Here is a 27,410-nt window from a genome sequence, read left to right as displayed (position 1 = left end):
TAATTATTTCATGTTCACAAAGGGGACAGACAAATGTCAGGATTATACATATCTACCCTCTCTCCCAGCCATGAAGGAAAAGCAAATATATTGATATACAGAATAAAATATGAAATGGTTGCATCCTTATGGTTTTCCAAGCCCATAATAATAGTGTTGTAATTACTTGATGTTTTCAACTCACATGTGTTTCAGGGTTTGGAGGGTTGTAAATAATTAAGAATTTCAAGATCATAAAACTAATATTCTACCACATGACCATTTTGGCATATGCATTGTGGCTAGTGTACCATGACATTGAGTTAACTCTGATTCATATATAAAAATGTAATCTTCCATTATGAACCCACTTGCAAAATGTGAAGATTACAGGTGATGACAGATCGGGAGACTTAACTTTGGGTCACACTAACACATTTTCACTAGCGATGTAATGATACCTAAAACTCACGGTATGATAATACCACGATAAAAAGTCCACGATAAGATATTTATTGTGATATTAAAAAAGGAAGAAAAATGACTTGAAAAAATGTCCTTTATTAAATAATAAATCAGCATTTTTTATTCATATAAAATTTGTTTTTCCTTTTAAGTTAAAGTGCTTCTGCTTTCCTTCTTTAATAAAATAAAAGCAGCCAGTCATGACCTAAGCATGAGCAAAAATTGGCATGAATTGTCTTTGGCAATGAATGATTGAACTATGTATGTACAATTCAGTGGCGGCAGGAGGGGCAAAGGGGCGGTACTCCATGGAACATGACTTGACGCTGATTGGACTATGATATTCAGAGGCAAGATAAACTGTCTAGAACAGTCACAGTTAGCGTAATGCTGTGGTAGAATGTGATAGAAAAATTCCCTCCCTTTCCCCCTTTGGTGGTGCGTCCCCTGATTGCCCTAAGGAACAAACCTCCCCTGGTACAATTGCAAAACAAAAACAATACAATTTTTGACAAGGAGAGATAGTAGAATGCAGCTATACTAGCAAAATAAGCTTGTAATATCCTGGTAGATTTTGTCACAGTCCCACTATGGTATCGAGACATTTTTTTATCATGATATTGCGAAATTCGATATATCGTTACATCCCTAATTTTCACCAGATGCAATATGTCTATCAGGGCATATGGCCCTGTCAGCTGTGATTCATATATGCAGACTTATCACATCTTAACGTGGTTGCTGGGTCTGTGAGTAACGGATCAAGTGAAGGGGCTTCACAGTGGCAATCGTGTGTAAGATGATCAAAATTATTATACTTTTTTTGTATATTGATTTCATGCTTTTTCCCCTTATTCATTGAGTCTGGAGTCAGTCATTGTAATGGATTGAACTCATTTCTTCGCACACTCCCTGTGCTTCCACATTAGTGCTGAAAACAGCAGGTGCAATCTTCTGCTGTGCTCAGACACACATCGTGGACAGATGATGTGGCTGGTTTTGAGCCTGGGACTCAGCCTACACTTGAGCCAAGTGTCTTTGCTGTCTGAACCATTCCAACATCATTTGTTGTAAGACAGGTTACTTATAGTTAATAAGTAGAAGCCAGAGATTGTTTTGAAAAATCGTACATTTTTTATTTGAATTATGCCTGTTCCACACAACAGTCAATAGAATAAACGTGACACAATGTTCCTGAAGGCAAACATGGCAGATGATTATGAACATTGAATAATTAATTGGGGGATTCAGTTAATCTGGCTCCCCAACATCTGCTCATTGGTCATATGTAACTTCAGATAATGTCCCCTGTCATACTATGTTCTGTGAGAACAAATTGTTATATTTTTCTGTACAACATCTTCTTGTGTTTTTCAGGGTTTTCCCTAGGTTTTCAGAGGGCTTAGGTGCTGTTTGGGTTCCAGGGGATGGTGGTGGTTGGGGGGTTTGAAATTATTCAAAGGAAATTTTATGTTATTTTAAGTTTTTTTCATGTTGTTTTCGACCATTATCCTTACCATATTTGTGAAAGAAAGCTGGCAACACTTATTGTACTTAGTCAAAAGTCAATTCATTTCATCAAATAACATGTTTGAGATTTAATGAAAATATATGTGGATTACCTTAACGTGTACACATAGGAAGAATAAACATGTTGAAATCCATATGTAATTATTTTGAAAATGCAACTAAAGTACATAAAGGAGACAGACAATTGAAAGCAGTTTCTTAACAGCTGACCAGTCACAAGAGGAGCAGCGGGACCTGTCATGTTCCATAGCAAGATCAAAATTGGAGAAAGTAGCGGTGGAGAAACTTATATGTTTGAATCAGAGCACAGTGAAATATATGACATGACAGTTAAACTGTATCAACAATATTCATTTGTGGAGTAAAATTGGATGGGTCCTAAGAGTTTCTGGTTGGTGTTTGTGTTTATTTCAGTCGCTAGCAAATCTAGCCTGTTACCTAAGGTTAACTCGAGGTTAGTATAAGTTATGGTAACAAAGGACGCTCTCAACTGCATTTTGGAGCAGTTTTTTTTTTTTTGAAAAAATGCTTAGACCAAAAGACGTTACGTGTGAACACAGCCTAACTTTGTTTAGCTACCAAGCCACGTTAGATACTAACGTTAGTTCAGTCGAGTTATCTTTATGTAATGTCAACTAACTAGCTTCGCTGGCTAAGGTAATTTAGTTCAGTACATGAATATCTATGTAAGTTAGATAGGTTAGCAATTTCTTTAGTTGTAAAATAGGCTACATTAGTTGTACCTTCTCTCTATCTTCTATTGCTATTGTTAACATCCACAAGAATTACTCCCTAACAAAAAAAGCCTTTTTAGGTTCATTCGGCCTAAGGCGCTCCACCAAAAACACTGAGGCGCAGTGCCTAAGCCTTTCTATGATGGGGAAAACCCTGTTTTTGTAGGAAGTGAAGCAGTTGTTCAAGGTGCAGTCCATTCAAGGTGCTATCTTCTGAAAGGGCACAGTAATAATAATAATAGGCCTAGTAATAATACACTTTACTTAAAAGAGCTAACACAGTCACGCTGGTATGGTGGGAAAGTGTCTCTGACCACTTAGCTACTTAGCTAACTAGATAGTGGTCTGAACTGCAAACTGCAAAATATTACAGCCTACTTTCTGAGGGAATGGCAAAGTTGACAGAGACCAGACACATCTGGGAGAGTTTGAGGGTTAGGCATGAATCCCCAGGCCTCACTTAGATGGTGTGCTGCACAGAGAGCATGTCCTGAGTTTTTGCTGGACCAAGCAGCTATTTATGAAATCATTCTGGCTTTTGTCTGAGGTCCTGGAAAGCTGCATAAATCAGCCTGCCGAAAACCTTTGATCCAGAGAGTGTTGGTGATGTCATCAACTTCTCACTACCATCAGTCTCCAAGTATTTCAGCCTGTTCCTGCATGGCAAAACACAGCTTACTGATGCCTCGCCTGTCAGTATTAGATTGATTGTTTCATATAAATACTTTATCAATACATTTAGTAAAGACATAGTAGTTAAAATGATTGGTCTGCATTTACAAATATCCTTGTTTTCTTTGAGTTAATCATAAACACTAGAACTGATGTGAGTGAAACTTTGAGCCAAATAGACTGTTGTATCTTGTTAAACAATATTTTAAATCAAATGATATATTAGATAGATTCAGTTTTTTCTGCTGCTATTTTACAGCATAAGATGATCACTCTATAGAAAAGTAGAAATCCATATTAATAAATATACACAGTCTAGAAATATACATCAGTATGTATTTGCCATATGCAGTATGACCACCATATCATGTGATCCATTCTATGATAATTCAAATATAGGTTTCCCAGATAATCAGCCCATACATTAAACATCTGAGTTCTGAAATAGAAAATGTGGAGGAAAATGCATGTTCATTTACATAGGCACTATACACAATAATGATAAGTGATCCGGCTACCAAACCAAATGAACTTTGATAGTTAAGGATGAAATAAGAGGTATAAAAAATAAGGATGGGGTTATGGTTTATGATAACAAAGCTATTGCTGATACACTAAACAGTTACTTTGTGGAGAGTTTCACTAGTGAAGTGTTTTTGCATATGCCTTCAGGTGCAGTCAGTTCTCAGAGACTTATAGAGGAAATTGATTTAAATGATGCAGAAGTACTAGGTAAACTTCAAAAACTTAAAACAAATAAGGCAGCAGGCCCTGATGGAATATATCCAAGAGTTCTCAGAGAACTAGCAGAGGTGGTTTATAAGCCTCTGACAGTTATTTTTAAGCAATCCCTTAAAACTGGAGAAATACCAGATGACTGTAAACATGGCAGTGTAGTACCTATCTACAAGAAAGGAACCCGGACCGAACCAGGAAATTATAGGCCTGTCATCTTAACTTGTATTGCATGCAAAATACTGGAATCCATCATTAGGGATAATTTGGAATTATTCCTGGAACAAAATGGTGTTCTAAATGATAGCCAACACGGTTTTCACAGAGGGAGGTCGTGCTTAACAAACCTCCTGGACTTCTTTGAGGAAGCTACAGCATGTCTGGACTCAAACCAAGCTTATGATATTATCTATTTGGACTTTCAAAAGGCATTTGACAAAGTTCCGCACAAGAGACTCATATTGAAAATGACATCTGCAGGAATTACAGGAGCTATCACTGAGTGGGTTCGAAGTTGGTTGTCTAATAGAAAGCAGACTGTAACTGTGGGAGGAATTGTATCAGAGCAGGGTCCTGTACAAAGTGGAGTCCCGCAGGGATCGGTGTTGGGGCCTTTGCTATTTCTTATATACATAAATGATCTTGATGCAGAGATTAGTAGTAAAATAGTAAAATTTGCAGATGACACAAAACTAGGGGGTCTAGCCAACAGTATAGAATCAACTAAGGTAATACAGAAAGACCTAAACAGCATCCAAAAGTGGGCAGATACCTGGCAGATGACATTCAATTTAGATAAATGTAAAGTCTTGCATGTGGGAAATAAGAACCTTAGACAAGACTATTTCATGGGTGGAAAAAACCTAGAATGTGCTCAGTTTGAAAAGGACTTGGGAGTAATGGTTGACCCAAGCTTAACAGGATCTAGGCAGTGTGCTGTAACAGTAAAAAAGGCCAACAGGATGCTGGGATATATAGCCAAAAGTATTGAGTATAAATCTAAAGAGGTTATATTGAAATTATACAATGCCTTAGTCAGACCGCACCTGGAATACTGTGTGCAGTTCTGGGCACTGCACTATAAAAAAGATATCGAAGCTCTAGAAAAGGTTCAAAGAAGGGCAACTAAATTAGTTCCTGGCATGAAATATAAAAGCTATGAGGAAAGACTCAAGTTACTTAACCTATTTAGACTAAGCGAGAGGAGGCTTAGGGGTGATTTAATTGAGGTATTTAAATTTATAAAAGGAATCAATAAGGTTAACTATAATAGATTCTTTAGGGTGAGTTCAGTCTGTAAAACAAGAGGACATAAATGGAAACTAGTTAAGAGTAAGTTCCGCACTGATATAAGGAAATATTATTTTACACAAAGAGTTATCAATACATGGAATAGGTTGCCAGGTCATGTATTTGAGGCAGAGACCCTTGCTGTGTTCAAGTCTAGACTTGATGCAGTTTTGGATACTCTTTAATTAAGAAATGGCGAGCTTAGTTGGGCCGAATGGCCTGTTCTCGTCATCATATGTTCTTATGTTCTTATGAACTGGTCATTTTTCAAATATTTCTTTGTAGGATGTAACTGTATTAGTTGTTCTGATGTGTATGGGGGGCAGACAAAATAATGGAAACATCAGACGATATATGAATATTCATGAACTACTGTGCAGTTGGTCCGTTATATACATTTTGAAATGTTTCTTGTGGGATGTTGGACCATTCTTCAAGAAGGAAAGGCTCTAGTTCTTTGAGAAATGAGGGAGTATAAATCTGTGTTCCAGAAGTTTCCGTAAATGTTCAATGATGTCTAGATGTGGTGATTGGGAACGCCATGGAACGTGTTTGATTTCATTCTGGCATTCATGAAACCATTCTTAAATTCATTTAGCAGTATTTTGGGGGGCATTATCATCTTGGAATAAGGGAACATTTTCAAGAAACAGTGTTTTCATCATAGCGTACACTTGGTCATTTATAATGACTTTCTCCAAACATTTACCCTTGCAGTTGTTGGAAAAGAGTAAAAGACAACCCAACAGTCCATATTACTTTCTTCTACTACTCAGTCCAGGTTTGAACTCATTTGCACGTTGTACCAAACCAAGTATTGCTGTCCATTGGCCTTGGTTATGAGCACTTTCTGAATGGCAGCTGTACCATAAATATCAACTTTATGCAGGTGTTGTTGATACTCGCAGGCATGATTTTATCACTGTTCCCCTGGATGCATTAAATAATTACATTACATTATTTTGTTTACCTCTTGTACATTTACATTTTAAATTGATTAATTTAGCAGGTATTCTGTTTACAGTGAGACTTGCACAAGTACATACACACAATGTGGTTAGGCCTATAGTCATTTTTTTCTGTGCCATAACAGGTGGCCAGTCTAGAGAGATGAAGTGAGGTGTGACATGGCCAGTTTGGTTTTAATTGTAAATTGTAAATTAATTTTCAGTCAAGCAGCTGCATTCTGAATCAGCTGGAGGGGTCTGATGGCACTTGGCAGAGGGCCACCCAGAAGATTGTTGCAGTAGTCTAATCAAGAGAGCACCATGGCTTGAACCAAGAGTTGTGCAGAGTTGGTGGTAAGAAATGTGTGGATTTTCTGTCAAGAAATGTTATAGTTCTTGGTTGTCTGATAAAATGACAGTCATGTCATGAAGTTTAAAGGAGAGATTGTGTAGTGGTAACAAGACAGATGACTTCGATGTGGAGAAGTTCTGTTTTGGAGAAAGTAGGTTTCATCTGTTTAGTGATTATCCAGTTGAATACATCATTGATGCATGCCTTGATGTGTGAGGCAATATGCTAGTCAGTGGAAATGAGGGCTAGAGTTTTTATCTGTGTGTTTTTTAGTATAATCTATGCGGCAATAGTAAGAGAAGCAGAGTATGAGAGGAAATGATGGGACTCAAAGATTTTGTTCATAGGTAAAAGAGGAGAGGACCAAAGACAGATCATGAATGGACTCCTGTGGTAAGGCAGTGAGGCTTTGAGAAAGTCACACTGTGTGAAACTTTTGGATACATTTAGAAAGTTAGAATGAAGAACACTTGTGGGTAGTGCCTAAAATGCCCTGTCCAGCCAGGGTTGCCAGGAGGACCTTATGGTCAACTGTATCAAAATCAGCTATCTGACCTATCAGATAGGTCAAGGAGGATTAGGACAGACTGCATGGGTGGTAGCCATAGCAGATTTGAGTGCTTCAGTTACAAAGAACAGAGAAGATTCCATTAATGACTCACTTTAAAACCAGACTATTTAGCGTGGACTCACACTAGGCAATCCGTACCATGCCTGTGCACGTTTGACCCCCTAAGTCTAGTTCGTTTGACTAGTGTGATCACTCCGTACCGGGCCCGGGCACGGAACTCAAACATGCCGTCAATGATGCGACTGTCCCATTTAACAAATATATCCACAATAGCAACAGTTAGCTGGATATCTGTTAGTTACATGCCCAGTCATAATAAATCCTTTAAACCATCATTTGATTAGCTAGCTGACTTCCTTAACAACCTGCCGACCTCAAAAATGATCTTTGATTGGTTAGTTCTGTAGATCTATACCTAAAAACTCTGTGTAATTCTGTGGATCCCTACATTAGCTTGATTACTAGCAAGTGAAATAAAACTGACCATACTTTACGTGGCAATGTAAGTGTGTAAGTAAAACGTTCAGATAGGTAGCCTGTTAGCTAACTAGCTGTGTTTGCCAAATCTATTGCTAGATAGCTAACATTAGCTCCCCAGCCAGTTAGCATTGATTATGCAACGCAGCAATTTTCAGTTAATTGTGCTGCACATATTAGAAGATTCTTACGGAGACAGCTGATTTTGAGGGAGGGATTTGGAGATTTACTCAGCGACTACAATTCACGTTCATCAATAAGGTGAGAACCAGACCCGTTATTAACCCAAATATTCTCGAATGAACTGAAAAGTGTACTATACAAGTTGTAATAGAAGATTCTTGTTGTTGTAATGATGACAGTAGTGCACACACAAGTAGTAGCCCTAACTGGTTAACATTAGCTAACATTATTGTGATTAGACTAATGTAATCTGACACAAATCTGACACAAAATAATGGTCTGTCCCTTAGCATAATGTAGAAATTTTTCCTTCTTGTGAAGTAAGACTCGTAGTTCCAACGTTTAGGTTAATAGCAATTTCATAACAAAGCAAAAATTAGTATTTAATTACAGTATGAAACATACCGGGTAAAAGCAAGGCAGATCAATTACAGATTTATGTTGTTTGGGTACAAGCTTTTATACCCAAAACCTGAAATAGAATGCTGAAATAAAATGCAGGTTCCTGGCCCTGATTGGATGGCAGAGAAACAAATGGACATTTACATGTGTAAGGTTTTTGAGGCACAGAGTCTCCTCCTTCATCCTGCTCACAGGAAGGGACAGGGGTATCGCACATCATACAGGAACAAAGGGTGTGGTGTGGAAGGCAACCAAATGGTCATTGTCAACATCAAGGCATGCCAATCAATTCCCTTTGTCTCTAACCCCCCCTTGATTATTGAGTTAGTTTTGATTGTATTAGGTGACCATCCAAGAACACTGAAGCAGGTTTTGTATTTTCCTTACATAATCCCGCCCCTTAAATCTTGACCCAGAGAGAACCAGCAATGCAAGGTTTAGTCAGTGTTTTTTACAAATCCGTGTGCCCCTTGTACCCTGACAGGAGGGTGCAACTACACAAGGGCAGGACAGGACAGGGTGTTAGAATGTGATTACATGTCTCCACATATAATCCACACCATCGACACTCCCCTGAGTGTCGTCGACATTTTCCTCTCTGCGTATCCAATATCCCTCTTCCGTTGTCTTATCAATGATCTGAGGTAGCACATCAGGATCACCATGATAGGTAGCACTAGGGCAGACACAGCTGTAGCAGCCTTTTTCCTTTCATCACTGACATCTTCATGCTGTTGCAAGATTTGGATTTCACTGAGTTCAGGTAAAGGGTCTGGTTGTAGAAACTCTGCATTTGGCTCCTCTAAAATAAGATCCACCCTGGCCTTACTGTAATAGAGTTTCCTGCCACCAGTGTTCATTGGGTAGGTCACCTGAATACAGGATGCATTACCCGGTACCTTACACACCAAATCCTTTGCAGTTACATTGGAATGAATTGTGTTGATACAATATGTGTTACTACCAGGAAGTCTTATGTCATTGTAATTATGTTTTACAATTTCTTCTGAAATCAAACATTCTGAATTGTTGGTATTGACCCACCCACATCCTATATTTGGTGTAATTCTATCACCAGAACACATGACATCTCTTCCAATGTTACAGCCTTTTAAAAACAAAGTGTCTTGGAAACCTGTTAGTAATTAAATCTGTGGCAAAATCCTGTACCGTTGTCTGCATATGTCCTGCAGCGGCTAGGCAGAACTGTCTGTTTGACAATGTTGAAAGTCCTTGTGTAACGTCTGCATTGAGTGAAATTTGGGCTTGGATGTATTTGACAAGGATTTCGTCTGTTTCAGCGGACTGCTGAATATGGTCCTGAAGAAAACTACCCAATTTTGATTTTACATCACTAATATATCTTTTTAGCAAATCAATTTGGTGATTGTTATATAAGGAGTTTCCTGAACCAAATATTCCTGAACCAAATATGCTACGTTTTCTTCGCCTCCCAGGTGTCCCACTAAATCCTATTTCCTCTCATTCCTGTTGTATTAAATCATCAAAAGGCCTAGCAACACAGGGGTCATCTGACATCAATGAGTTGAGTGTTTTAAGTCTTGTACATTCATAACAATTGTTATGATTTCCCATTGCACATTATCAATATGCAAGATGGAAGATGCAAGATGGCACCACTGTGTCCGGACGCTGTCCTGGTCGCTCCGTTTAGACTGTTGTTTTATTTACTTCTATATTTTTTATTACTCTTTTCCTTTTGCACAAATAACTGCACTGATTACTTATGACAGTAGAACACTTTTGAACATTGGCAACCATTATATTCACCTACTTCGCGACGTTTTACCCACCCAACTGACATGGCCATCTGAGCGACACGGTGGGGAACAACAGCAACATGAAAACTCTTCCAAGGCGATGGAAGAAGAAACACAGAGGAAAACATGCTGGGGTTCGCAACAGACTGAGGAGCAGAGCACATAGTCCTCCTCTGCCTAGTATCCTGCTAGCCAACGTCCATTCTCTGGAGAATAAGATGGACGATCTCCGAGCCAGGATAAGATTCCAGAGGGACATCAGGGACTGCAACATTCTCTGTCTGTAGGAAACATGGCTGACCCCCTCAGTTCTGGACCTGGCTGTAACGCCATCCGAAAACTTCTGTGTTCTACGTATGGATAGAACAACAGAGGCTGGGAAATCCAGAGGTGGAGGCGTCTGTTTCATGGTGAACAACAAATGGTGTGACCCCAGGAACATTACCACACTGTTGCGTTCCTGTTCGCCTCATCTGGAGCATGTAACGATAATGTGCTGTCCATTCTACCTGCCCCGGGAGTTTTCTCCGGTCATTGCCACTGCTGTGTACATCCCACCTCAGGCGGACACAGGTATGGCTCTTTCTAAGCTCCATGATGTGCTCAGTGTCTATGTAAACAAACACCCGGACGCTGCCATTATCGTGCCTGGGGACTTTAATAAAGCCGACCTTAGACAGGTCATGCTAAACTTTTACCAACATGTCTCCTGTTCAACTAGAGGGTCAAACAAACTGCACCACTGCGATTCGCAGTTCAGGAATAGCTACAAACCTAACTCGCTACCGGCCTTTGGTAAATCGGACCACGCCGCCATTTTTCTTGTGCCGGAATATAAACAAAGGCTTGTACAGGAAGCTCCAAGGAGGCGTGTGGTGAAGCGCTGGACAGACTAATCACAAGCCGCGCTATAGGATGCGCTAGAAGACGTTGACTAGGATATGTTCCGGGCGAGTTCTGCTGACGTCAAGGAGTCCGTGGATGCTGTAGTGAGCTTTGTTAGCATGCTAGCTGAGGAAGCAACACACACTGTCACCATAAGGACTTTTTTCCAACCAGAAACCGTGGGTGGATAAATCCATCCGAGCTGCGGTGAACGCACGCACGGCTGCGTATAACGCGGGACTCAAGTCAGGGGAAATGAGCGAGTATAAAGCAGCATGCTATGCTCTCTGACGTGCAGTGAAAGCCGCTAAGCTCCGGTACAGAGACCAGGTGGAGTCTCATTTCCAACTGTATGACTCCCGACATATGTGGCAGGGACTGAGGACTCTCAGCGACTTCGGAAGCAAATCCATCACCGTGGGGATTACCGACTCTTCTCTGGCTGACGAACTGAACTCCTTCTATGCGCGATTTGCGGCTAAACATGCAAGCACCAGCCAGCCAATTAGCTGAGCCGGCCAGAGTTCCCGATGTTGATGTGCTTCAAAGCCCTCCGAACCTCCACCACCGAGACGGTAATCACGCACTCACCCCTCACACCCACTCAGGACTGCTCCCCACTGTAGTGCTAATTGGCTGGCTGGTGCTAGCATGTTTAGCCACGAATCGCGCATAGAAGGAGTTCAGTTCAGAGTTGAGATCCTGCACTGATCAGCTCTCTGGGGTGTTTACCTCTATCTTCACCTAATTGTTAGCTCAGTCTGTGGTCCCCACTTGCTTTAAAAGATCAGTTTATTGTCCCTGTGCCGAAGAACAATAAGCCCTCATACCTGAATGACTATCGTCCAGTAGCCCTCACATCTCTAGTAATGAAGAGTGGTGCGCTTAGCTGAGCGCATTACCAGGGCTGTCCTCCCCTCTCTGCAGGACATCCACACCAGGTGATGCAGTACCAGAGCCATCAGAATTATTATGGACTCCACCCATCCCAGTAACTGCTTGTTTAGCTTGCTGAAATCCAGCAAGTGCTACCGCAGTCTGGTGGCCAAAACTGAGAGGCTCAGGAGGAGCTTCTTCCCCCAGGACATCAGACTCCTCAACACAGACATGCTTGCCACACTAATCGTAAACATATACCCTGATTGAAAGATGTGATACTTTCTAGTTTTTATTGTTATTATTCTTATTCTTAATATACATATTTTACTCTCAAGTTTTTTATTACGTTACATACTTTTCTCCTTTTATCTATTTTTTATATAATTTATTTTTATCTCTGCTACTTTGCACAGTCTACGGAGTTGGACCAGTTGTACATTTCAAGTTGTATACTGTTATAACTGTGCATGTGAAAAAGTTCTTGAATCTCTAATATATATTTGTGATGTAGGGACAGCAATTATCCCATTAACTGGACTAGGCCACATCCTCGGGCACTGCTTTTCAAAGGTTTTTTTCTCTGTTTAGCTTCCATCCAGGTTTACAGTCACACTTGTAGCTGCCAAAGGTGTTGATGAAGTGTTGATTGCTGGTGCATGATTGTTGTCTTCCCATGCATTCATCAATGTCTTCACACCTACTAACCCCATCTCCTGTGAAGCCTGCAGGGCACTGGCATTTTACATGTCCTGTAGCTTCCACCAGACATGTGGCTTTCATGTGACAAGTTACATTGAACTCCTTGTACCTGAAGTATGCTGTCCCACCTGTTGTGTTTCTGCATGCTGACAGTGTTAAACACGAGATCATCTGGAGAAGCAGGAAGTACCCACCTTGATGCTGTTTCTTCTGTGCCATGGCCCATATTGTATGATGTGGATCTTCGTATTACATCTGAAAAACATGCGCAGGATGTATTCTTATGTCTGCTTAATATCTCTCATTTTTATGCTGTTTGTATTGGTCAGCATGATACCATTTGTATACTGGTTCCTTTTTCCCTTCATTCTAACCTTAAGATTACCCTCCCCACAGGTGTCCACTATTTCATGTGGTCCTGTCCAATTTGCATCCCAGGGCCCTTTCTGAAGAAAATTTTTGACCAATACTTGTTCCCTTATTTCAAATTTGTGGATGGTGTGTCTTACACCATCATCCCACTACCTTTTGTTCCCTGTGTGAGTTATCTCCATGTTGTGAGTTGCAAAGAGTAATTTGTCATCCAAAATGTACTGAACATGCAGAACTTGCAGAAACAAATCATGTTTTACCCGATCCTGGATCGGTTTTGGCACATCTCCCATGTTAGGATGTACCAGAGGCATTCTTCTGCCTGTCATCAATTCATGAGGACTGATGCCCCTGCTCTTGCTGCTGGTGGCGCTAATAGCCATTAGGATTCCTGGTAAATGATGACACCAGTCTTTTCCAGCATCCAGAACAGATTTTTTCTGGGCTGTTGTTAGGGTTCTATTCATCCTTTCCACCACTCCTGATGTCTGAGGATGATAGGATATGTGCCATTTCTGAGTAATGCCTAAGATAGTATCCTCAGTATCACTAGGATATTTGTATTGCCTCTGTGCTGGGGGGTCATCTCCCTGTACATGTACTTCCATGTTCTGGACCCTCCCACAGTCATGTTTATGACTAGCCCACACATCTTCATATTTCTGCAGCACTTCAGCTAGTCTCTGGTTTTGTGTACCCAAAAGTTTTGACAAATCATATATAAGCAACCCCTTAACTGTAGAAACTGCATTTCTATTAGGAATGACAACACAATTATTAACATCTCCTTCTCCTTTCCAAAGAACCGATTAGCTAAATCAACAATATAGTTATTCTTTTTCATCACATCTGCTCCAAGAATGGAATCTTCATGCGTCTTAAGGTCTTTACACATACAGCGCGATTTGTCGTTACGATTTTTTTCGCGCGACATTATATTTTTTCGAACGTCTATCCTGTAAATGAACACTTTCACATCAAAGACGAATGTTCGTGTGCGAAAAAGCGACATTTAGTTTAGCTCCGAAAGCGGCCGTGATAGTTTCAACTCCTGAACAAAGCAGTGAAACTCCCCGCGTTCTTGCGTCTCAGGATAGGATGTACCCAAATTTTTTTGTTTTTTTCCCCTTTTATTTTGTAAAAGAATAAGCACCAGCTCATCATCACGCAGTTATTTTTTGTGGAATGCTCGCATAATCCCGTCACGTTTAATGTGAATATTAATGTTGCGTTAAATTCGTCAACAATTTTTTTGCACTTTCACATTGTTTTTTCACATCGCCCTGTATGTGTAAAGACCTTTAGACATCCAAACATTTAAGGTTGTATTGTCACTACCAATCTGTGCCTGTATAGGAACCGACTGTGCTGCAGTAATAACTCCACTACCAACTCCTATTAATTCTGTAGTTTTACCAGTGGTGGGAAAATCCAAATGTGTCAGGGTGATTGCAGCTGTATCTATTAACCAATTGTCACAGTGGCCTCTAACTGTAACTTTAATACTGGGTCTGTGTGACGGAGAAAGAATTCTCCGCACAAACGGGCGCATCCGCCTCGCTATGAGGAAGCGGGGGGCTGCGACAATACATGTGTTTGTGCAATATTTAAATATACACGGACTCGGTTTAAATGGCTTCGGTTTATTTCTGCAGCTAGTGAGATGTGTTCAGTCCTGCAAGAGGAAAGAAGACTGTTACCATTATGTACAGGATTGCTACAGCCATATATGTTTGGATTGTTTGTTTGTTGTTTGGATTTGTTAAAACTTTAGCGAACACAAGCATTGTTTCGGGTGCACACGAAACAGGCGATCGGGTTTGCTAATTTGACAGACAGCAATTATAACTGTGTCTTTGGAACAAATGTGATAAATGCAATTAAGTCTGAAATGACTCACCTGTGGGTTAGAGCTGCTACCAGGAATGGGCAAAAGGAGTGCGTACACTCTTGGAATTATATAGTCTTATGGGTAGCGTAGTTCCCATGTGTTGAAACGTGGAAGGGGGAGAATGTGCTGCCAATGTAAATTTTATGCAGCAGTCGGTTTAATTGGAACAAAACATGTGGGTTTGTCAATGGAACGTGTGTATTTCATTGTGGGATGAATTGTTGTTATAACTTTGTCATTTTATTTCTGTAAATTGATTTTAATATTTTGACCCAGGTAATGGGTTAGTCCAGGGTGGGGCTCAGGCTATTTAAGCACCCAAGTTCTGCCATTTGGGGAAGAAGGCTGTAGGAAAGTATAAACTCTGTGAGCCTATGAAGGAAGGAGGCACCTGGGAATAATTGCCCGGTGTTGTTTGTTTATTTTTGTAAATAGTTTAGCTTTTTTTTATTGTATAGCACAATTAAACGTCTTGTCTTCGTTCACCCCAATCTCAGTTGTCGTCACCTGTTTGCCGCTCGCCGTCCCGTCACAGTCTGCCAAACCTATCGGGTTTCAAATCACCCACATTTTCTACAGAGGCCAGACACCCCTCTGGCTTCAAACTAATGCAACTAATGCAAGAAAATCAGGATCATTTCTCTGTGGAAAAGGGATACCTGCATTCTGAGAGTAACAGTTAAATAAGCGATTAAGATACGCAGCAGGGTTTTCCCCTCTCTCAGGTTCAGTGGCCTGAATCTGTCCCCAGTTGGGTTGTGGATTGCCAATCATGTGTAACAAGGCTGCTTCTTGGGACGTGGGTCACAAATGCCATCCCATTCACCAACAATGGGACACAGATTACCCAGCTCTGATGTAGACAAAGGAATATGCTCATGTATCTCCTCATAATCATACTGTGTAGCCCAAGGTTGGCCCTCAGCTGCTACTGCTGGTCTCCTACGAGTTCTTCGCTCCCTAACCCGAAACAGAGCAGCTCTTACTAAACCAGTATCATGTGTGCCTTTCTCAGACTCACCTGAGTTATCATTCTTTGAATCGGAATCCTGTGGTAATTTTATGCCCAATGCCACCTGACACTTAAATTGCTCTAATTTATTTTTTTAAAGCATTTTAATTTGGAACGTCCTTTTTAACCACATCAGGATTTTTGCTGCTTCTAGCTTAAAGTGCCTCGTATGCATTTTGGCTCTTTTCTAGCTGTTTTTTAAGCAAGACATTAGCCATTTTAACTTCATCCAGACTCTGTCTCAACAAGACAACCTGTTGTTGGTACTGTACTGTGTAGTAATCAATAATGTGTTCAGCTGCTAGTCTACGTTCTCTACTCACTCAAACTCTCACTCAAGATCATCAATGGTTTTTCTTAACGCCTCTATGGTGTGCTTCTGTCCTGCACATTCTGTCTGTGCCTCAGCTAACCGACATTTCAATTCACACTGCCCTTGCAGTAAAGCTTGTAAAACATTTGCATGTTTACACTTCTTTTTAGAACACCCCATGTTCCTCTCTCTACATGCTTCCTCTAACCAATTTAGAGGATCTGTCTTATCTACAAGAGATCCATACGACTGATCTTTGCAATGTTTTGCAATATATTCGATGGCCCACTCCATTATTGTAGGTTCTGAGCATATAGCTAATACAATATACCTACGGTGGTGGTTTAATTTAAGGACACAGGATTAAATGTGGGAAACCCTGCTGGTGCTTTCCAAAAAAAACACACACCTCCTGCTTAACCCAAGTAAAGCTAACCTTACTGTTAAACAGGTCAAAATTATGTATCAGCAAGATATAAACTCAACAGCAAGATCAAATGCTTCTACAACCCGCTTCTTTTCTCCTAACCTTTACTACTTTTACTCACTTTTGTCACAGCTGATAAATCACAACTGCTATTAAACCATAAACTCAAATCATTATCCACGGCAGGATAATGCCAAAACAAACTATACTTACAAGATCCCTTGAGTTTGTTTGTCGAAAGAGGGTTGGGAATGGAGCCACAGTCTCTTCTTTCCTTGTAGCAAAAGAAGGCCTGTCCATGGTAAGGCTGAAGCTTCTTTTCTTGCAGCAAAATATTTCTCCAATTGTCCACCCTTTTTGTCTGTCGCTGGCTCGCCAGTTTATGTAGGGATTTTTCCTTCTTGTGAAGTAAGACTCGTAGTTCCAAAGTTTAGGTTAATAGCAATTTCATAACAAAGCAAAAATTAGTATTTAATTACAGTATGAAACATACCGGGTAAAAGCAAGGCAGATCAATTACAGAATTATGTTGTTTGGGTACAAGCTTTTATACCCAAAACCTGAAATAGAATGCTGAAATAAAATGCAGGTTCCTGTCCCTGATTGGGTGGCAGAGAAATAAATGGACATTTACATGTGTAAGGTTTTCGAGGCTCCACAGAGTCTCCTCCTTCATCCTGTTCACAGGAAGGGACAGGAGTATCACACCTCATACAAGAACAAAGGGTGTGGTGTGGAAAGCAACCAAATGGTCATTATCAACATCAAGTCATGCCCATCAATTCCCTTTGTCTCAAACCCCCCTTGATTATTGAGTTAGTTTTGATTGTAGTAGATGACTATCCAAGAACAAGCAGGTTTTGCATTTTCCTTACAATAATGACTGAAACGTCAGCTGCCTCTGTAAAAATCTTCTAATACATGCAGCACGATTGACTGAAAATCACTGCATTGCATAATCGATAAATCGATATCGATAAAAGGTATGTGAGAGGGCCATGTGTCACCGCACCCAAAACGACTCCAGATAAGCTACAAAGTAAGTACAATCATGAACTCCATTGTGCTGTGCAAGAGCGCTTTTCTTCAACGCAAAAAATTGCATCCTGATGATGTAAGCGTCCTCGGGCCTGGAACGTTAAGCATAATGTGAGCATATGCCAGAGGGGGAGTGGAGAGGGGGGACAATCATGCTCGGGCACGGTAAAAGGCAACCGGGCCTAGTGTGAGTACGCCCTTAGAATCAGCTGTGTCATATTGATATAGGAAATAAGATTGCTGGTTGGAGAAAAGGGAGAAGGATGACAGGTCATTAGTTTTTGTCCAGTAAAGAGTCCAAGATTGGTTCCTGATTAGTGGTTTGACCTCCTGGTTAAAAGGAATGCAGCCATAGGTCAGGGAAAATTTGACCAAGGAGGGCAGGAGGCTAGCATTGCAGGTGAGAGGATGGGGTTCAGTTGGGACCAGTTAGCCTGTTAGTCGTGAGGAGCTACAGGAGGTCAGTATTGAAAATTGCTGAGAAGTCGGTAATTGTAGTGGGTGTATGACTGGAGGGGCATGTATTAACTGTTGGAAGGAGATTGGGATGTCTGTCACATTTTTCTCTAAATAGGATGCAAGTTTATTGGCAGTAAGAGGAGAAGGAAGTAGAAGTGGGGTGAAGGGAGTTGAGTAAGGAGGGGAAGGTAGAGAATAACTTCATAATTTTATTGGAAGCTGCCTGAATTTTATTTGAAAGTAGGAAGCCTTAGTAGATGAGACACCAGGGGAAAAAGCTGAGAGAGAAGACACTGATATTTGACCAGGTTGAAGGGCAAGTACTGGGCCTGTACTGACTCTTAGGCTAAGGCTGGCAGAGTGTGATGGATGTTTATTTTGTAGGAGAGCCATGTTGAGGGTGGTTATGTCACCAGGAGCATCTTACTTTATATTTAGAAGTGTGGTGGGAAAGTGTATTAGCATATTGTGCTTAGTAAATTGTCATCAAAGTTTTACTGTCCCTGTTGTTGGCAAGCCTGCCACTCAAAGCTGCTTCTTAGTGGAACAATGCTAGTATAAATCGCTAGGTCTGCTTGATTTAACAGCAGTGATGTAGATGAGTTGAGACAGTGGACCAAAACCAGGCAATTAACAAAGGTGTGAGGAACCACCCACAATTGTACCATACCATACAATTGTGAGTCCTGGATTGGACTTCCCCTGGCCTAACGCTGTATGTATTCAGTCCATTTGTTGTGACATTTCTGATTAGTTTCAGGTTCATTACATCAATGGGACCTCAGCTGTTGGCATCAGAGGACCTTGCAATAATGAGAATTCTGCTCTAATTTCTTTAGGAGTACAAAAATGTTGGTTGCCTTTTTTTCTTCTGTGTCAGCATGCTAGAATTGGACCCACCCAGTGTAGTTGCCGAATAACTGAAGGACTAAAATAGGACACATGGGTGGCTGTGGTGGGAAGGAGGAGAAGTAGGGAATGAGGGACAGAAGGGAAGTAAAAGAGAAAAGAGGAACCATATGATTGTCTGCCCTTTGATCATACTCTGTCCTTTTCTTATAGAAATTTTCTCGTTTTTCCATGACCACTTGACTGTTTTGTGTATGTGTGTCTTGTGTGAATTGTTCTTGTGTTCGACACCCATTTTCGACGCCCCATTGTCCCCTTTAACCACTGACTCTCTGCTGTTCCTCCTCTTCAAATTAGCTTGTTTCTTTTAGAGGACTACCTTTGTACTACCTTTTGTACTTCAAAAATATAGCGGCCAGCTGACTAGCTCATCTTTATTTTAATATGATTCACCATTTGTGATTTGACTTATTTCTGAACATTTTTCTGCTCTACAGCTGATAAATACTGTGGATACTTCTGTGACAGTCATCATGGGATGCATCCATGAGGTAATTAGCATTGAGGTCACCTGGTAATATCACAAGATAGGTTACAGAAACTGATTGCTTAACACTGTATCAGTAATGCCCTTTCAGAGTCAGAATTATGCTGCATAATGAAGAACAGAAAAGACTTATGTTTTTAATCAGAGAAGGGGAAAGAAAACAGTATTCCAAAATTTTCCAGATAAGACTGGAATTGTGTTTTCTGGTCTTGTTTTATGTCTTCTTTTGGTTGTAGATCTCTGGCTAGTATTTACTGTTTCTACCTCTAGGCTGTTTATAAAGTATTAATAAGAGTGAAATGTAGGATACACATAGCACAATGTGCACAATGTCTTTTCATCCCCATCTTTGCAGCAAGATTACATTCAAAACATTGGATTAGCCTGTAATTACACAGGCTGCTTAAGCAACTACAAATCATTAAATGGTAATGGAGTAAAGGGTAGGTCCACTGTTTAACACTTACTTTTACCGGATGTTTTTGCTGTTGTTGATTGGTGAAGATTTTGATGGAAGTGAAAAAACATGTACAAAAAAGGATCCTGCTGCTGTGTTGTTAGATATTCTTTGCAACCAGGTAAAGGACAGCTAGGTACTAACAGAAAAACACCAAAATATGTAGCACTCATTTTGTTGCAGGTTAGCATATGATACATACTACATGATAACTTGTGATTTGGCTGGCTAGAGACAACTGAATATTTCATTATGTTTTATAGCTTGGTTATATGCACATAGCAAGTGTATATCATTCTAGAGCAGGACCACCCAATTTGGGGCGCGCAGGCCAAACGCTTCCTTTGTTTTGGCCCGCCAAGAACTATGCGCTCCTGCCGCCACATTCTTCCGGGTAAGATGACGCGCCCCTTAAAACTGATGTTCCACCAATGTACAGAAAGGGGCAGGGGAGTAGCGAGCGCTGGTTGAATAGGAAATAACATGCACTAAAGAAGCGTGTGTTTGATAAAGTACAGTCGGCCTTTCCGACAGGGTTGCCAGTCTGATTTCAAGTGATGTCACATAAAAAGCTGAAATCGTGTTACACGCTATTAAAACCGATTCCCAACAAAGTTCACTTTGAAAAAACGAGATGAATAAATGAAATTAAATCAAATTTATCCATGCTTCATGCGTGATGATAACCCTACGGAGCTCGCCCAGTGTTCTCAGTAAACAACAGATTCCATATCTTGTGGCCACACATTATTAAGACATGGCCACGACTTAATTATCTCATTCCCATGCCTTACTAACTCGTGGCCACACATTACTAACTCGTGGCCATGCAATAATATTTTCCCCACCAATATCACCAGGGGGGCTCCGTAGAAAGGTGTCTTTCCTTTTAAACGTTTATGCTCCCAAAAAGAAGAATATGGATGTTTTATGTTTTTGACAATCATCTCTGCAAATTAATAAAATCACTGTTAAGCAGATTAAAGAGTAGTGTTTTTATTATTTTGAAATTTTATTTTAGATTTAGAATGTTAATTTTCTGTAAAATGTAAAACGTTTTAATGTAATATAATTTCACATAACATGAACATCTATTTTTGGCCCACGGCCCTCCATCCAGATTAATTTTTGGCCCTTCATAGGAAAGAATTTGGGCACCTCTGTTCTAGAGTGTATATCATTCTAGTATCATCATGTATATCACTCTAGTATTACTCTGTATATCATTCTAGAGTGACCAGATGCTCACTGCTTGTTAGCAAGTATTGATAGCTTGCAGAAATATTGGCAAGTGTTCTGTATTATTAAATTACTATAAATTTTTTTTATCGTCGCCATTCTTATGTGTTGAACCTGAACCTGTTTCTGTCATTGGCCATGCCTGTTTATTGAAACATGAGTAGCTAAATTTCTTATCAACAATATCAATATGGATTATTTCATTTGTAAGGAAACACATCAAATTTAGCACTTTAAGTTGCCAGCCATTATCCAGTCTAGTGGCTATAGTGAACATGTCCCATCTCTGGTTCTTCTTGATAGGATACTAATGCAACATATCTGCCAATAATGATCCAGTACAAGGACTTCAGTAGTGTGAAGGAACGTAGGTTTGCATATGGACAGTAGGGACATATCCCTTCCGATATTTTGGGAGACAGAATTGTCCCTACCAATATCATAGTCATATTAGATAATTCCGATATGCCCTCCCAGAGTCTACGTCTCCAAGACAACCAATTTACGCACACTAGCATTTGATTGGCTGAAAGGGAGGGGCTATCTGAAGGCTCGGGAATTAATTTGGCTATGATTCTCAAGTTCTGTCTACAACTGAGACTACTTAATTAGTTAATGTGCATGGACAATTATACAAACAATTATATTCTGAATATACGTCACGTAGCAAGTTTTATATCTTCGCGTTTAATGCAGCTAGCTAGCCAGCTTGCTAGCTAGGTACAACTTGGACATTAGCGGTCCTGAAGTTCCCTTAACCCGCTAGGTAGCCAGTGCTTGCCTTGATAACAGCACACAGCTAACATTGAAAACTTGTCTCTTTTTATTTAGCGTTAATAATAAAAAAAAACAGCGGTGACAATGCAATATCTTACTTAGATGAGCGTGTTGTTGGTAAGCTTATGTAACTAAGCTCTGTTGAACTAATTGTGACGTGACTTTGTCAGTGTCAAAGTAAAGGATTACATACGAACATGTGTCATTGAAAACTGCTGCGCAACATGCCTTAACAGCAGTGGTGAAACTAGAGTTTTATATATAGGGTAGCCAGGGGGTGGCCAAGGCTACTTCAGGGGGTCCATACACCATGACAGAAAATTAGTGTGTAACCCTATCCTGGCATCTAATGGTGCGTTTCCACCAAGCAGTACAGTTTGGTTTGTTACGTAACAGTTTGGTACGGTAAACCCTGGTATGGCTTGTGTCTCCACTGCCAACCGTACATTACTTAATAGGCGGGGTGTATGCTGGATGGCGATTGCTGCGTCAGCTAGGTAAGTAGCGTGACATCATAAAAGCGCGTGAAGAACGCAACACAGCAGAGATGGTTGATGAACTTTCGTGTTTGGCTGTCAACGTTAACGCTCGTTCGCGATTAATGTGGAAACTTTAACGCGTTAATGTTTTATCGCAAATTAATCTTACTATCAAGTTTGACTGCAACTTCCTTCCTTAATTCCAGCACGGATATCTACCTGGCTGAATTACTGAAAGGCGTGGCAAACGCAGATGTGCTGAACGGCAAATTTCGTTTAAACCCTTTCGCACGTAACTTATTTGTTATGGTATGTAGCGCGTGTTAAAACATTAACGCGTTAAAGTTTCCAGATTAATCGCGAATGAGCGTTAACGCGTTAATATTGACAGCCCTAGTTTGTATTCACGTTGTCGCATGGAAGTGACGACTCTGTCAACCAATCAACGGACGGCAGTGCGTGTAGCTCCATCCTTTACAAACCGTACCACCATGCTTGGTACCCCAACAGAAGGGTACCAAAAACCAGTACGGTACGGTACGCTTATTTTGGTACAGTTTACAACTTTTTATGATGGAAACACAAATAATTGTGTACTGTACCGAACTGTACTGTACTGCTTGGTGGAAGCGCACCATAAGGAGCTTGAATGAATCCTATGATTGCTGATTAGAGGTAGAAGTGATAATTCACTTAGCCCAGAGTTCTTCAATGTGGCAGATAGTGTGGTCCACTAGGGTTACTTCACTACAATTCTTTAACATACTGTGAATAGCCAGTGTCTCTACCTCAGAACTGCAGCTCAATTTCTTTCTCACAAAAAATGTTACAAACAATGTAACATTTAAACAATGTTAACTGCAATTATTGCTAGGATGTTTTTATTCATAAACATTGTTTCAAAACAACAACCCCTATTTAACCAACTAACTACATTCAGCCTAAGTTACTAGTTAGATCATGGCTAGCCCTACTCTGCAGTAATTAGCCATAATTTCTTACACCTTTACGATAGCAAACAGGCTATCTGCAAATTGTGGTAATCTTTTGAGTAATGTTAACAGATTGATAATAACAATTGTTCGTTCTGAGTTCAAGTACGAAAATCTAACTGAGTTAATGGATTTCAAATAGCTAAATGTTAACTTGCTGAATACTGACAGCTGTACCAGTTACCTCTCATTAGTTAAACACTCGTATAGGCTACTGTAACTTACAACACTGCACTGTATATGCGTGGCTTGTATTACTAGCACAGATGTAAACATAATGTTAGTGACTCACCTTCAGTAAAAGTTGTTCAGGAAACCTAAACCCTATGCTAAACCGTAAAACTTACTTCAAAGTGGTGCTTTCACCGTAGGTCTGCCATAGTCGTGTCAGTCGCTTGCGTGACCTGTGAGCTGTGGAAATATCTCTCTTCCTCATCCTCGATTTGAAAAAGGCGCTGCCGGATGTCAAAATAAACACTTCTTTCAACAAGAGATGAAATGAGATGTCAATCAGCATCAAACTGCCAGTGATAGCAAATGAAATTTTAGGGTGGCACCTGGGGTGGCCAATCAGATACCAATGCCACCCCAGACACCCCTTTGGCTCTGCCACTGCTTAACAGTGAGTTATGTTATGACTGCTTAACAGTAAAAAATTCTTGAAATTATAGTATCTTGTTATTGAAATAAACGTTAATTTCTCAGTCCTCCCAATTGAACCATTTCATCAGATGATAGGCACACAGAGAGGGCCAGTAAAAACTTTATGGATTTTTTGACAGTCCACCGTCCCACCAATGCAGCGGCCCACCGGGATTTGTCCCGGTATGCCCGATGGCCAGTACACCACTGGCAGGAGTAAACATAAAATGAGTGGATATATCAAATTATGAGTTGAATTTCAGTCTAGAAATCCCATGAAAATGTCACTATTAATGAATTACTTTGTATGCAGGAAACACAGCAGCAGGCTAGATAAGTAGAGCAGGCTGATGAGGAAACAGGTGCATCTTCAGGGTTTCAGGTGAGGTCCTAATTATGAAATATAGTTTGGAATTATAGGGAGGCATCAGCATTAAAGTCAGTCTTAGGATGTTAAGCAAATATAACCTTTGAAAGTAAACATATTTGGCCATGAGTTTATTTTGAAAAAAGTCTTACATCAGAACAAGTTTGTTTCTTAAGATCATATTTTACTTAATATTTAAAATTTCCCTCAAAAATAAATGGGACCCCAAGTTTAACCATATGTTTGTATGTATCTTATTTATCAATGCATCATTTTATTGCACATAGGAAACTCAGAAATCAAGTAAAGATTGGGCAGGTTGAGGGAGAAGCAGCTGGACCTTCAGGGCTTCAGGTGAGGTCTTAAAATGATGCTGCGATTAAACATATACTATTATGAATTGATTGTAAAGTAACCATGGGGGGTGGGGGTGGATGTGGGGGTAGGGGGTGGGTTGTTGTGTCCCTACCAATGTTGAGACCAAACCTACACCCTTGAATGAATCTATGAAGACCTCCATTAGTGCAAGACCCTTCTATTAAATTAAATTGCATGGTGTTGAATTCAGTATTCCAAAATGTATGGATGGATATGGTTAATTTCCAAAACATTGCAGATGCAGAGTATTAAAAAAAGCTGAAAAAAGCATCTCTATGTGGCTCAACATACTCAATGTTTGGTCAAGACACTATGATGGTACAATCAGTCAGGGTCTGCTAACAGTCCTTGATAAAGGTGCAGTTTAACACACAGCTTAGACTGTAGCTGTCATGTGATTTACAAATATGTTCTGTTTTATTTATGCCCCCCATGCTCTGATTGGCTCAAGGTTGACATACTGTCTCCAATAGCTGTGACTGATGCTGAATCAGGAATAGGGATGTCACGAGAACTGATACTTCGGTACCAAGTCGATGCCAAAATTTTGAAAACGTGATGGTACTCGTTTTTCTACAGTACCGTAGATACCGATGCTTCGGTACCAAGTCGATGCCAAAATTCTGAAAACATTTTCTACCGTACCGTAGGTATCAGGGATGTTATTCTTCCAGACCTGACGAGGGCAGCATTTACGCCTGTTTGTTTTTCAGTACTTGTTGCTTTTATTGCTCATCTTTCTTAGTGATGTATTTGTATGGAGCAGTATCATACCAAAAAATCCTTTTTGGGGCAACCTACTTGGCAATAAACTAAATTCTGAAGTGTTCTAGTCTGCCGTTAAAATGCCAAACGAAGAAGAAGAGTACTTGGAAGACGGCGACAAGTGCAGCTGCAGCGACAGCTCCGCCTCGAGTCGTCGAAAAGAAAAACAGTAAGAGTCTTGTATGGAAGTACTTTGCGTTCGAGGCGGATCATCGGGGATGGGATTAATAATAAATTCGCAAAAACCAGTATGCAAATGGTGCCATAGAACTTTTCAGACGAAAGGAGGAAACACTTCCAATTTAGCGAAGCACCTCCAAGACAGACATCCAGATTTATTCAAAGAATTCAAGGTGAGTGAGTTTCAATTCATGTTAACATTACATTAACAACGTATCCAAAGTGTTGTCCTTGCTATCCTGAGATACACGTTACCGTTATTTTTGTGTGAGACAGCTGGCATTGCTATGTAGCTAACTATGTTCCATATGACGTTTGCAATGGCTAAACGCTAAAGGCTGCCGTGTTTACGCTAACGTAATGTAACCATAGCTTGTAATAGTAGGCTACCATCCTTACCGTTCAGTCTGTGTCATCTGTCATCAAAATATAACGTTAGCGTTTTAAATAAATATTTCCGGACTAATGGTCTGTCACCATGTCAGTAAATTTAAACTGCTGCTTGCACTCTGAGTATATAGAGGTGTGTGTGTTTGTGTGTGTGTGTGTGTGTGTTAGTACATTTTGTGTGCAGCCTCTGCTGTTTTCTTACAGTCATTGACCTATACCTGATAACTGAAATCTCAATTTTCCTTTCACAGTATCAGCCAGAGGAGGGTGTCGACCAGGAGAGGCAGGAGCAAAGTTAGCAAACACATACACAGCCAACCATATCAGAAGCTTTTCAGAGGCACAGAAAATACCATGCCACTGTTCTTTTTTTGTAATGTTAATAGTTGTTTCTTTTTATTATAATATACAGGCCTATTTATTATTTCCATATTTTTTCATGTCTTGGCCGAGTACTGCAATTGAAATGCTGTACCATCATAAAAAGTTGATTGTAATTAAGCACAGTATTGTTTGTTTTAAATACTTTAAGGCTACATGCCACTGTTGTTTTTTGTAATGTTCAAATGTTTTTAATAAAGGAGTGTATGTTGAAGTACATGGGATTTATTTTGTTTTTTACCGTGGTATCGAATTGGGTATTGAGAATTGCGGAATTTCACAGGTATTGGTATCGACTACTAAATTTCTGGTGTCGTGACATGCCTAATCAGGAATGACAACAGTCGGTGAATATACTGTAGTGACTGTAGGCAATGGCTGGCCACTATTGGTTTTTGACCATCTATCTTGTGTTTGTCTCCACCTTTATTTCAGCAAATCCACCTTCTTCAATAAGAACTTAAAATCCATTACTTGAATGCATCTGTCTATGCTCCAGAAATGACTGGCAAATCAATGTGATATCAGTCAAATGTCATTTTGAATTAACCACTGCTAAACTGTCTGGGACTGTTGTTATTGTTGTTGTGTTGAAGGTCTACACAAACATAGAAGGTCTACATTCTCCTTAATGATGTTTTTGCATTACTTCAAGGTTCATGCTTTTTACATATCCTGCACGAATGCTTTATTCAATCCCATTAATTTCTGAGCCCAGGTTGTGAAATGCTGAACATGGGAGCATCTGTGACATACCTGTACAAGTAAACTATGTATGTAAAAAACTACTGGTGTGAATCAACAACAGCACAGACATGTGGTAAAAAGAAATATAAGTATCATATAGTAAACCAACCCTGTAACATTTTGTAAA

General features: G+C 40.1%; 1 protein-coding gene across 2 annotated transcripts in view; it reads left to right on the top strand.

Annotated features, from left to right (window-relative positions):
- LOC118781729 (mitochondrial glutamate carrier 1-like) overlaps positions 1-27,410 on the top strand; it is a 92,124-nt gene that overhangs the window by 4,980 nt on the left and 59,734 nt on the right. The window contains exon 2 of one of the 2 annotated variants that reach the window (XM_036534746.1): positions 6,577-6,706. The exons of the other annotated variant lie outside the window; for it this stretch is intronic. The gene's annotated coding sequence lies outside the window, so the exon portion shown is untranslated. The remainder of the gene's footprint in view (positions 1-6,576; positions 6,707-27,410) is intronic. 2 annotated transcript variants of the gene reach the window in all.

Source organism: Megalops cyprinoides, chromosome 8, assembly GCF_013368585.1.
Source record: "Megalops cyprinoides isolate fMegCyp1 chromosome 8, fMegCyp1.pri, whole genome shotgun sequence".
Lineage (NCBI taxonomy): Eukaryota > Metazoa > Chordata > Actinopteri > Elopiformes > Megalopidae > Megalops > Megalops cyprinoides.
Note: the sequence above shows the minus strand (reverse complement) of the source record. Positions and strands in the feature narration are given on the sequence as shown.